This window comes from Panthera leo, chromosome C1 (assembly GCF_018350215.1).
Source record: "Panthera leo isolate Ple1 chromosome C1, P.leo_Ple1_pat1.1, whole genome shotgun sequence".
NCBI classification, from domain to species: domain Eukaryota; kingdom Metazoa; phylum Chordata; class Mammalia; order Carnivora; family Felidae; genus Panthera; species Panthera leo.
In genome coordinates this window covers 116,008,687-116,020,247 of record NC_056686.1, presented here as the reverse complement: position 1 = coordinate 116,020,247, position 11,561 = coordinate 116,008,687, and the positions used below count along the sequence as shown (strand labels likewise).

The window sequence follows — 11,561 nt, the reverse complement described above, 5'->3', positions numbered from 1 at the left end:
TTACAACCTTCAGGCCTTTTACACACGTAGAATTTACTTTGTGTTTTTTGGATATGTTTTTGTTTTTAAGTAAACTCCACACCCAATGTAGGGTTTGAACTCATAACCCTGAGATCAAGCTTCACATGCTCTATCAACTGAGCCGGCCAGGCAACCCCTTCACATAGAATTTACTTTTATATCTGGTGTGAGGTAGGAAACTAATTTTATTTTTTCCCAAATTGACAACCAATTGTTTTGAAACCTTTTATCGACAATGCTATCCTTTTCCCAAAGGTGGGTAACGCTACGTTTGATACACATTCCGGATTCTCTTTTCATTCTGTTAGGTTATTCTTTCATCCCTGTGCCTTAATGCACATCTTAATTACTATACCTTGTTGCTAAGTTACATCGTCTGGAAAATAAACCCCCACCGTCAAGTAAACACAGTGGCAGCTACCAGTATTTGAGCCATCTCTCTGGAACCCTCCCCCCCCCCCCCCCCCCCCGGCAAAGAGGATGCATACTGCAAGAAGGAAAACCCAGAAAGAGGCAGTGGGGTAGTGGGGCCTGCCACTGGGTAGTGAGTGGCAAAGTTGGAACCCTGAACTGGAGATTGATATCCTGTACCAAGAGACCATGCTCTGTGGAGACCTGTGGGGCCCTTCAGAGAACTCACACAGTGCGCACTTCAACGGCACACATAGCAAAACCAGAACGATACAGAGATTAGCACGGCCCCTGCACAAGTATGACACACACATGTCACAGAGCTCACACGTGCGTCCCATGACAGATCCGCACTTTGGATAACTGCCCACAGAAGGCCTTGTGATTGGTCAGCGTTACTAAGTACAGCAACAGCAACCGACAGAGAATTCCAGTTGCTCCTAGTGAAGTAAAAAGACATTTGTTGTGAAAATTAAGTAGAAAACAATTCCATTTATAATAGCATCAAGAATAAAATACTTAAGGGGAGCCTGGCTGGCTCAGTCTGTTGAGCATCCGACTTTGGCTCAGGTCATGATCTCGCAGTTGACGAGTTCGAGCCCCGCGTCGGGCTCTGTGCTGACAGCTCAGAGCCTGGACCCTGCTTCGGATTCTGTGTCTCCCTCTCTCTCTGCCCTCCCCCACTCATGCTCTGTCTCTCTCTGTCTCAAAACTAAAGATAAACATTAAAAAAATAAAATACTTAAGAACTGATTTAACAAAAGAAGTAGAAGATTTGTATACTGAACATTGTTTTGGTATTTTTAAGTTTCTTTTACTTATTTTGAGAGAGAGAAAGAACATGGGAGGGGCAGAGAGAGAGAGGGAGAAAGAATCCCAAGCAGGCTCCACACTGACAGAGGGAACTCCGAATACTGAACGTTGTTGAAAGAAATTAAGGAAAACCTGGGGCCCCTGGGTAGCTGAGTCAGTTAAGTGACTCTTGATTTCAGCTCAAGTCATGATCTCGCTGTTGTGGGATCAAGCCCCACATCGGGTTCTGCGCTGACAGCATGGAGCCTGCTTGGGATTCTCTCCCTCTATCTCAAAAATAAATAAACTTAAAAAAAAAAAAAAAAAGGACTCTAAGTAGGTTGAAAACCTACATGTAAGATCTAAACTATAAAACCCTACAAGGAGGAGCACCTGGGGGGATCAGTTGGTTGAGCATCCAACTCTTGATTTCAGCTCAGGTCGTGATCCTGGGGTTGTGAGATCGAGCCCTGCGTTGGGCTCCATGCTGAGCATTGATCCTTGAGATTCTCTCTCTCCCTCCCTCTGTCCCTCTCCCCCACTTGTGCTCTCTCTCTCTCTCTCTCTCTAAACAAAAACAAAAACTCTCCAAGGAAAGCACAAGAATAAATCTTTTTTTTTTTAATGTTTATTTGTGTTCGAGAGAGAGAGAGAGAGAGAGAGCATGGGGGGGGGGGGGATGCACAGAGGTTCCGAAGCAGACTCTATGTTGATAGCAGAGAGCCCTATGAGGGGTCGAACTCATGAACCATGAGATCATGACCTGAGACAAGTCAAGAGTCAGATGCTTAACCGACTGAGCCACCCAGGTGCCCCAAGAATAAATCTTAATTTGCTTTTCCTCAGATTAAGCAATGGTTTATTGGATATGACACCAAAAACAAGCAAGAAAAGGAAAAACAGATAAATTGAATTACATTAAAATGTTAAACTTTTGTGCTTCATAGGACACTAGAAAGGAAAAAAAAAAGGTAACCCAGAGAATGGTAAACAAATATTCGCAAATCATATGTCTGATAAATGTCTAGTATCCAGAATATGTAAGGAACTCTTATAATTCAATAATAAAAAGACAAGTAACCTAATTTAAAAATGGGCAAATGATCTGAATAGACATTTCTCCAAAGAAATGTGCAAATGGCCAATGAGCCCAGGAAAAGATAATAGTCGTTAGGGAAATGCAAATGAAAACCATATTGAGATACTACACTCACTAGAATGGCTGTAATTTCAAAACAAAACAAAGCAACAGACAATACCAAGAACTGGTGAGGATGTGGAGAATTGGAACCCCTGGGCATGTAAAATGATGCAATTGCTTTGAATAGCGCTCAGCATGGCAGTTTCTCAAAAAGTTAAACAGAGAGTCGGCATATGATCCAGCAGTTCTAGCCCTATGTATATACACAAGAGAATGTTAAGCATTTATCTACACAAAATATTGTACACTAAGGTTTGTAGCAGCGGTATGCATAGTAGCTAAGGAGCGGAAACACCCCAGCTAATGAATAGACAAGTAAGATGTGATGTATCATTACAATGGAATATTATTGAGCCATGAATAGAAAACTGTGAAAACATTATGCTAACTGAAAATAGGCAGAAATAAAAGGCCACATGTTGTATGATTTCCTTTCTATGTAATGTCCAGAAAACGGTAGATTACTGGTTGCCTAGGGCTAGGGTAGAGGGAGGGTTGGGGGACTGGAGACATTCCTTTGGGGCATGATGAAAATGTTCTGGAATGAGGGGTGATGGTTGCAACCTTGTGAATATACCAAAAACTACTGAATTGCACACTTTAAAACGGAGAGTTAATGACCTGTGAATTATAACTCAATAAAGAAAGAAATTACCTCAAAAAAGATGTTTGCATCTTTTTACCCTCTATTTTCCATCTCCAATACCCAAAGAGCTAGAACCAAAAGTGGGACAAGGAGGAGAAAGTCAATTAGCAGACAGACCATGCTGCACACAAGGTCCCAGTAGCCTACTCTATGAAGAGGAAGATTGCTTTGAATTAGATATGAAAAATAAAAGAGTTAAATCAGACTGGGTTGTTTCACTGACCAAAAGTGATGGAAATATAATGATAGGTGCCTCAAACATCATTTAGGCAGGAGAGGGAAGGCTTATCAGGGCACAGCGGAAGGTGGGGATGACGCAAGAAATAAAATCATTTCACGTAATTCGCGTGTGAAACTTCTCCATAAACTAGTTACACTAACGCATGTAGAATTCCTTGTGTGTAAGCAACACTAAATAAACGAAAGTTATAACTGCTCTTCTTGTTTGGAGAGATGGAATGAGCGCACCAAAAGAATGAGAGGTCAAAGAGCAAGCCACACCTAGATACCATTGCTTACAAAAAGAAACCAGGGACGCTTGGAGAAATGGCTGGTTCCAGGTTTGGAGCTGGGAACCTACAAGGCATGCTTGGGAATACTTACATTGAAAAAAAGCAAAGAAGCCTTCAAAGACGGGGTTACGTCAGAGGGACCCAGGAGCAAACTGAAAGGGGCCCCCACCACCCGAAGTTGAGATGATTGCCATTAATCCATTATTAGAAAATTGTTAATTAAAGGGAAAGAATTAAGCATTTACCCTGCCTTCCCAGTAAGAAATGTATCTCTGGGTAATGAACGTTCCCACGTTCCCACGTGATGAGGGAAAGCTCTTTGGAGAACGATGCCACCTAATTAATTTAGAGCAAATGAAGTTTACGTTTTGTCAGCTTTTATGAAATGGTTAATTCACACAATTATCAGCAGATACCAAAACTATTAGTTTAAAAAGTCTGATGGAAAACTTTGTATTTGCATGGTGTCAAACTATGATCCCATCCTACACATAATTGTCCAATGGACACTATTACCACCCTTTGCACAAGAATCGTTGTCAGTAAAAAGGGGCAACAACCACACACCAATGTGGTACGTAATATGTAGCAAACAGCATGACCTATGAAACAATTCTTGTCAAAATATTTAAAATCAAGCCCAATCAAGATTTCAATCTAACTTCCAATTTACAGGGGGAAAGGACCAAGATATATATTATCAAGAGGAAACAATCAGATGAACCTAGAAGTTGAGAAATTCTGTAAGATAACTGTCCTGACCTCTTCAACAAGTCATAGTCCTGCAACTGCTGATCTTGGGGTCATGAGTTTGAGCCCCACGTTGGGTATAGAGATTACTTAAATAAATAAACTTTAAAAATAATAATAAAAAAATCAAACAACTCTAGAAGCCATATCAGGAATATTACAGTATTCTGAATATGGACCAAGCAGTATATTTTTTTAAATTTTTTAAATACTTATTTTTGAGAGAGAGAGCACAACAGGGATGGGGCAGAGAGAGAGAGGGAGGGAGAGAATCCTGAGCAGGTTCCACACTATCAGCACAGAGCCTGATGTGGGGCTTGGACTCAGGAACCGTGAGATCATGACCCGAGCCAAAATCAAAGTCAGAGGCTTAACTGACAGAGCGATCCAGGCACCCCGTGCAGTGTAGTTTTTTAATTCTTTTAAAAAAATTTTTTTTCTTAACATTTATCCATTTTTGAAAGACAGAGAGATACAGAGCGCAAATGGGGGAGGGCTAGAGACAGAGGGAGACACAGAATCCAAAGTAGGGTCCAGGCTCTGAGCTGTCAGCACAGAGCCCGATGCGGGGCTTGAACTCACGGACTGCAAGATCATGACCTGAGCCGAAGTCGGCCACTTAGCCGACTGAGCCACCCAGGCATCCCTTTAATTCTTGTTAAATGTGTTAAGTGGAACAATTTTATTATGGTTGTATAGTAAAGATCTTTATTTTTTGGAGATGCTTGCTAGACTATTTAAAGAAATTATACCTGTAACTTGCTTAAAGTATTTCAACAACAAAAAGAGATGAAGCATGGTGTCCAAACGTTACCTGTGAAATCTTAAGTGTTAGTTTCATGAGTGTTCATTATACTCTTCTTTTCTATGTGCTTGAAAATTTTCATAATAAAAATTTTTTAAGGAAAATAAAAATAGGGACCTGAAACAACCATAAAACCTCTCTCGGAGGCCATCTTTAATTCTTCAGTCCTCCCCAACAGTTAACCTTAAATTTGTATCATCTGCACTGTTCTTTTTCCTGTGATCTAAACACTTAGTACATTATGCTAATTGATTCAAAATGTGATTACTATGCTTGTACAAATAATACATTAAGAAGTAAAAAGGGGGCACCTGGGTGGCTCAGTCGGTTGAGTGTCCGACTTCAGCTCAGGTCATGATCTCGCGGTCCGTGAGTTCAAGCCCCGCGTCGGGCTCTGTGCTGACAGCTCAGAGCCTGGAGCCCGTTTCAGATTCTGTGTCTCCCTCTCTCTCTGACCCTCCCCTGTTCATGCTCTGTCTCTCTCTGTCTCAAAAATAAACGTTAAAAAAAAATTAAAAAAAAAAAAGTAGAAACTCGGGGCGCCTGAGTGGCTCAGTTAAGCATCCAACTTCGGCTCAGGTCATGATCTCGAAGCTCGTGAGTTCAAGCCCCACGTCGGGCTCTGTGCTGACAGCTCAGAGCTTGGAGCCTGCTTCGGATTGTGTCTCCCTCTCTCTCTTCCCCTCCCCCACTCATGCTCTGTTTCTCTGTCTCAAAAATAAATAAACATTAAGAAGAAGAAGAAGAAGAAGAAGAAGAAGAAGAAGAAGAAGAAGAAGAAGAAGAAATAATGCATTTTAGGGGCACCTGGGTGGCTCAGTTGGTTGAGCATCTGACTTCGGCTCAGGTCATGCTCGCGGTTTGTGAGCTCAAGCCCTGCTTTGGGCTCTGTGCTGACAGCTCAGAGCCTGGAGCCTGCTTCGGATTCTGTGTCTCCCTCTCTCTCTGCCCTTCCCCTGCTTGTGTTCTGTCTCTCAAAAATAAATAAATGTTAAAAAAGTAAAAGAAAAGAAATGCATTTTATATCCTAATCCAGTACACAAGTGCATGCACACATACACCATACATTTAATCAAAGGCGCAGGTTTTTTTGAAACAAGGTATCTTACTATGTTTAATGCTCTCTGACATTTTTCTATCATAATTCCTTTTTTTTTTTTTCTTTGAAAAGTGATCATGATGCAGGCTGACTGGCAGGATAGAAATCAAACTCAAGCCAGTAGGAAGCAACGGCCGACTTCATTGAAGACATAGAGAGAATGTGTAAATACAGACAGAGTGTCCAGGAGACTAGGAAAGAAAAGAAGAAGGAGTCTCATCTCATCTTTGCTTGGGGTCTGGGGTTTTTACTGAGGATTATGGTTCGGTGCCCGTGATGTGTCTTCTCAGGCATCCAGGTACAAAGTTAAGTGTAATGGTGTCCTTCTGTCACTTATGCCCTGGAGCCAGAGGTCTTGGTCAATCAGTGTGAAACAGGGTGATATCAAAAAAAACCCACCAAATGCCGAATAGAAGCGAGGCAAGATTTTATTCACGGCCGGGCCAAACCTGATCTCCTGATCTTAAGGAGAAAAGTGCAGAGACTGGCCCCGAACAAAGGCAACAGTGGGCTTATATGGATTTTAGCAAGTCAGAATACATCATTTTTTGGTTAACCAATTATAATCTACAGCATTTCATGGTAGCCAATTATATTGTGACACACAGACGTTAGTTTTGGCGGGAACCCATAAATTTTAAAGGCCTTTGTCCTAAGAGGGTTTAAAATGACCAATCATAGTTAGATACCTGAGATGCTGTAGGGCAGTGAGTACATGACTTTTTACATGTTGGTCTTGCCTAGGCCGGATCTTGGTAGAGGGGGTGGGGGAGCGTTTTGCATCCTAAGTTATCTATTTAGCAAGCAGGCGAGGTCACAGAAGTGAGATAGGGCGGTTAGCAATTTCTGATAACCCTAATAGGGAACTACATAAGCCTTTTATCTCAACTATTCATGAAAGGTGAGTTTAAGCCGAACTTATATACAATAAGCTTTCTAATATCTTACAAGTTGACCTATTACACAGTGGTCTGGGAAAATGTTCATGACAACCCCACCTGGTCACTCCTTAGATGCCATTGGGCTGGAAAACTCCAAAGACATCATTAACTCCTTGACCTTTCCAAGGAGGACATACTGTAAGGTGTGTGTAGAGTGGGGGTAGGGGTCTTGGCAAGAATAGAAGAGGAAAAGGAGCAAAAAAGGCAGTTCTTCATGGGGTCCCTTCAGTTTCCCTATCTCAGTCACAATTCACTAAATTAATTTTGCAACCCTTTGGTGGGTTGGAACTCAATGTTTGAAAAATACTGATTTAAACAAGTTATTTTGGGGAAGAGTAAAGCTGTAGAGAAGGTAAATTTCAGAGGTGAGAATAGTTATCAGAGAAATGTGGATACTAATCAGCAGAACTTTAAAAAGTAGATATAAATCACCAATTAAAACGGGGGTGGGGGGGTGGAGGGGGGAGATAAAGAGCACGTTAATAAAATCCGGAGGATGAAAAGGAAACAGACTGAATTCTCCCAAAGAAAGACAAAAAGTCAAATTGCGTTAAAAACCAAACCTAGCTATATGCTGATAACGAGTAAGGATAAAACAAGGCAATAAATGTTGAAATTAAAGGGACAAAGAGGCACCAAGAAACTACAAGCAAATAAAGCAAAATTAGTAAAAATTAAGGTAAAAAACATCAACCTAAAGAGAAGGGTGTTATGTAATGATAAAAGGCACAATTAATGAAGGCAATCTAATAGTAATAAACCTGTACACACTACACAACTTAAAGAGTCGAAAACTAAAAATATTTTTAGTTTTAAAAAATTTAAAAACTAAAAATATGCCTGGGGTATCCAAGTGGCTCAGTTATTTGAGAGTCCCACTCTTAATTCAGCTCAGGTCAAGATCCCAGGGTGGGGGATTAAGCCCCATGTTGGACGCTGCACTGAGTGTGGAGCCTGCTTAATATTCTCTGTTTCTCCCTATGCCCCTCACCCCACTTGCACTCAATGTCTCTCTCAAATAAATAAATAAAACTAAAGATATGCCTAATAGATAAAAATTAGTGAACCATGTAGAGAAAGTAGATAATACAATTTATATACAATTTAACAGAAGTATGGAGAAATGTCCCTCATGTAGAAAAAATCATATGTCCATGGAGCATTTCCAAAAATTGATCATGTCTTTGGCAAAAAAAAAGTATAATAATAGTAACAAATTTTAAAAAGCAGCAGCCTTATTTTTCTGATGATAATCCAACATGGTAAAAATAATACGTAAACAGAAAATCTAGGGGCGCCTGGGTGGCTCAGTTGGTTAAGCTTCTTACTTCAGCTCAGGTCATGATCTCACGGTTTGTGGGTTCAAGCCCCGTGATGGGTTCTATGCTGACCGCTCAGAGCCTGGAGCCTGCTTTGGATTCTGTGTCTCCCTCTCTTTCTGCCCCTCCCCACTCATGCTCTGTTTCTCTCTCAAAAATAATTAAAAAACATTAAAAAAAAAAAAAAAAAAAAAACAGAAAATCTTAACTACTTGGAAATTAAGACATATACTCCCCAATAATTATTAGATCAAAGGACATGAAGGGCATCAGCCTTGTCACCCCAAAATATGCCCCTTTGGCATAAGGATTGTTTTGAATTGAAGGCAAATAGCTTCCTGCCCTCCATCCTTCGGTCAGAGAGCAGGGTGTAAGTTTCCCTTTGGGAGGGTAACACAAATTTCCATTTGTAAGGGTGTCTCCCTCTCCTATGGGGGGAAGAGAACTACTCGTAAGAGGCAACTCTTTTTTTTTTTTTTTTTAAATTTTTTTTTAACTTTTATTTATTTTTGAGACAGAGAGAGAGACAGAGCATGAACGGGGGAGGGTCAGAGAGAGAGGGAGACACAGAATCTGAAACGGGCTCCAGGCTCTGAGCTGTCAGCACAGAGCCCGACACGGGGCTCGAACTCACAGACCAGGAGATCATGACCTGAGCCGAAGTCGGCTGCTTAACCAACTGAGCCACCCAGGCGCCCCATGAGACAACTCTTATCATCTGAGATGACTCTTATTTGCATAACAAACCTTACTAATCAGCCCTTATTTACCACACATTGTCGAGTCACTTCCCTATAACTTACCCTCAGAAGCCCCAAACCACTTTTTCTTGGTTTAGCCTCTTCTCCACACTTTATCACCTTTTGTAAAGATGATATATAAGGTCCAAATTATAACTGCCTCCTTTGTTGGAGAAGTGGATAAAGTATACCAAAGATGGCTGATTGGACTAAAACAAACTCTGGTCTCTAGCTTAGAGACCCCTCCTCCAGGTTCTTCTTCCTTTGTTTGCTGCCACATGGAAACCACCCCCCCCCCCCACACACACACACATACAAATATGGAGGCTGATAACTATAAATTACCCTTCCCGCTCGGATTCAGGGCTCAGATCTTTGGAGAAACGGTCTCCTCTGAGGCCACCGGTGTTAAATAAATCTCCAATCCACCAAGGTCTCTGAGTGCCACTTGGTTTTTCCACCAGTGTTCCAGCCTGATTCCGTAGCACCTTGAGTCATGTTTCCTTGTGGACTTCTGTGTGTAGGTATGTAATTAAATCTGTTTCCCCCCCCCCCATATTAATCTGTTTTTTTTTTTTAATGTTTTTTTATTTATTTTTGAGACAAAGAGAGACAGAGCATGAACAGCAGAGGGGCTGAGAGAGAGGGAGACACAGAATCCAAAGCTGGCTCCAGGCTCTGAGCTGTCAGCACAGACCCCGACGCAGGGCTCGAACTCACGGACTGTGAGATCACGACCTGAGCTGAAGTCGGACGCTTAACCAACTGAGCCACCCAGGCGCCCAATCTGTCTTTTATCAGTTTGGTTTTTTTATTTTTTTTAACCCTTATTTATTTTTGAGACGGAGAGAGACAGAGCATGAACGGGGGAGGGTCAGAGAGAGGGAGACACAGAATCTGAAACAGGCTCCAGGCTCTGAGCTGTCAGCACAGAGCCCGATGCGGGGCTCGAACTCACGGACTGAGAGATCATGACCTCAGCCGAAGTCAGCTGCTTAACCGACTGAGCCACCCAGGCGCCCCTGTCTTTTATCAGTTTGATTTACTGGCCCCACCTACTGAACCTAAGAGGTTAGAGGAAGAGTTTTTTCCCTCCTCTACAATGTATCAACTGTGAAATTATAAATTACATTGTAAGTAATATGCAAGGAGAATACCTTTACCAAAACTTGTAGGACGCACCAAAAGTGGATTGGAGCAGGGATGCCTTGGTGGCTCAGTTGGTTAAGCATCCAACTGCAGCTCAGGTCATGATCTCATAGCTCATGAGTTCAAGCCCCACATCAGGCTCTAAGTTAAATTTATTTCATTGCTACTAAAGAAAATGACAAAGAAGAAAAATCACATGGGAAATAACTATCATGATGGTGGGAAAAAAATCTGTTATAAAATGGCCAATCAGTACTGATAGGGAAATTCCAGTCCTTGCCTGAAGACTCCCCTTCCGTTTCTTCTTCCCACCCTGCTTGCCACTAGTCCCAAATTACTACTAATGAGGAATGCGGAAGTAACAGATTATAAATTGTCCCCTCTGTTGATGCTTTGGGCTCAGACCTCTGGAAATTGATCTTCTCTGAGCCCACCATCGTAAACTAAACCTCCTGCCTTCCAAGATCTCCAAGTGCCGCTTGGTTCTTCCACCGGGTGATCCAGACCACCTTCCATAACAATCATATTAAGAAAAAAAAAGAAGGAAAAAGAAGGAGAAAAGGATTAATAAATAATAGGCTGAGAATAGAGCAGAAAACAAACCAAAGAAGGAAAAGGAGGAGAAAGAGGAGGAGGAGAAGGAGGAAACCAGTGATCAATAAATCCAAGCTACAACTATGAAAAGACCAATAAAATAGGTTAACTTTTTATGAGCCCAATTAAGGGGGAAAAAAAAAGAGCACATGTAAAAATAAGCAAGAATAGGAATGAGGAAGGAGACATAACCACAGAGATTGTGTGACTAGAGTGGTGTGAATTAGAAAAAAAAAAAAAAAACAACTGCAGGAAATGGGGTCCTAGAGACAGGTGAGGGTCCTACCACCTGGGGCCTTATAAGCCATAGTACCGTCCTTGCCTTTTACTCTGAATGAAATAGGAAGCCATTAGAGGATTTTGAACCAAAAAGTGTTATGCCCTGACTCAGGACCACTTTGTTTTCTGTACTGAGACTAGACTAACTATAGGTGGAGTAGGGGTCGAACTGGATGCAGTTGCTGGGACCCAGACGAGCGATGATTGTTGCAACAACGGGCAGAGTGAGAACTAGTCCTTTTTTGTTTTTACTTTAAAAAAAGAAACTCTATGCCCAACATGAGGCTCAAACTCACAACCTG

The 11,561-nt window shown here is 41.6% G+C and overlaps 1 non-coding gene across 1 annotated transcript; it reads left to right on the top strand.

The window, feature by feature from the left end:
- Nucleotides 1–664: 664 nt before the first annotated feature.
- Nucleotides 665–768, top strand: LOC122229010. Its single transcript, XR_006206881.1, has one exon. It is a non-coding gene; the product is annotated as a U6 spliceosomal RNA (small nuclear RNA).
- Nucleotides 769–11,561: the final 10,793 nt, after the last annotated feature.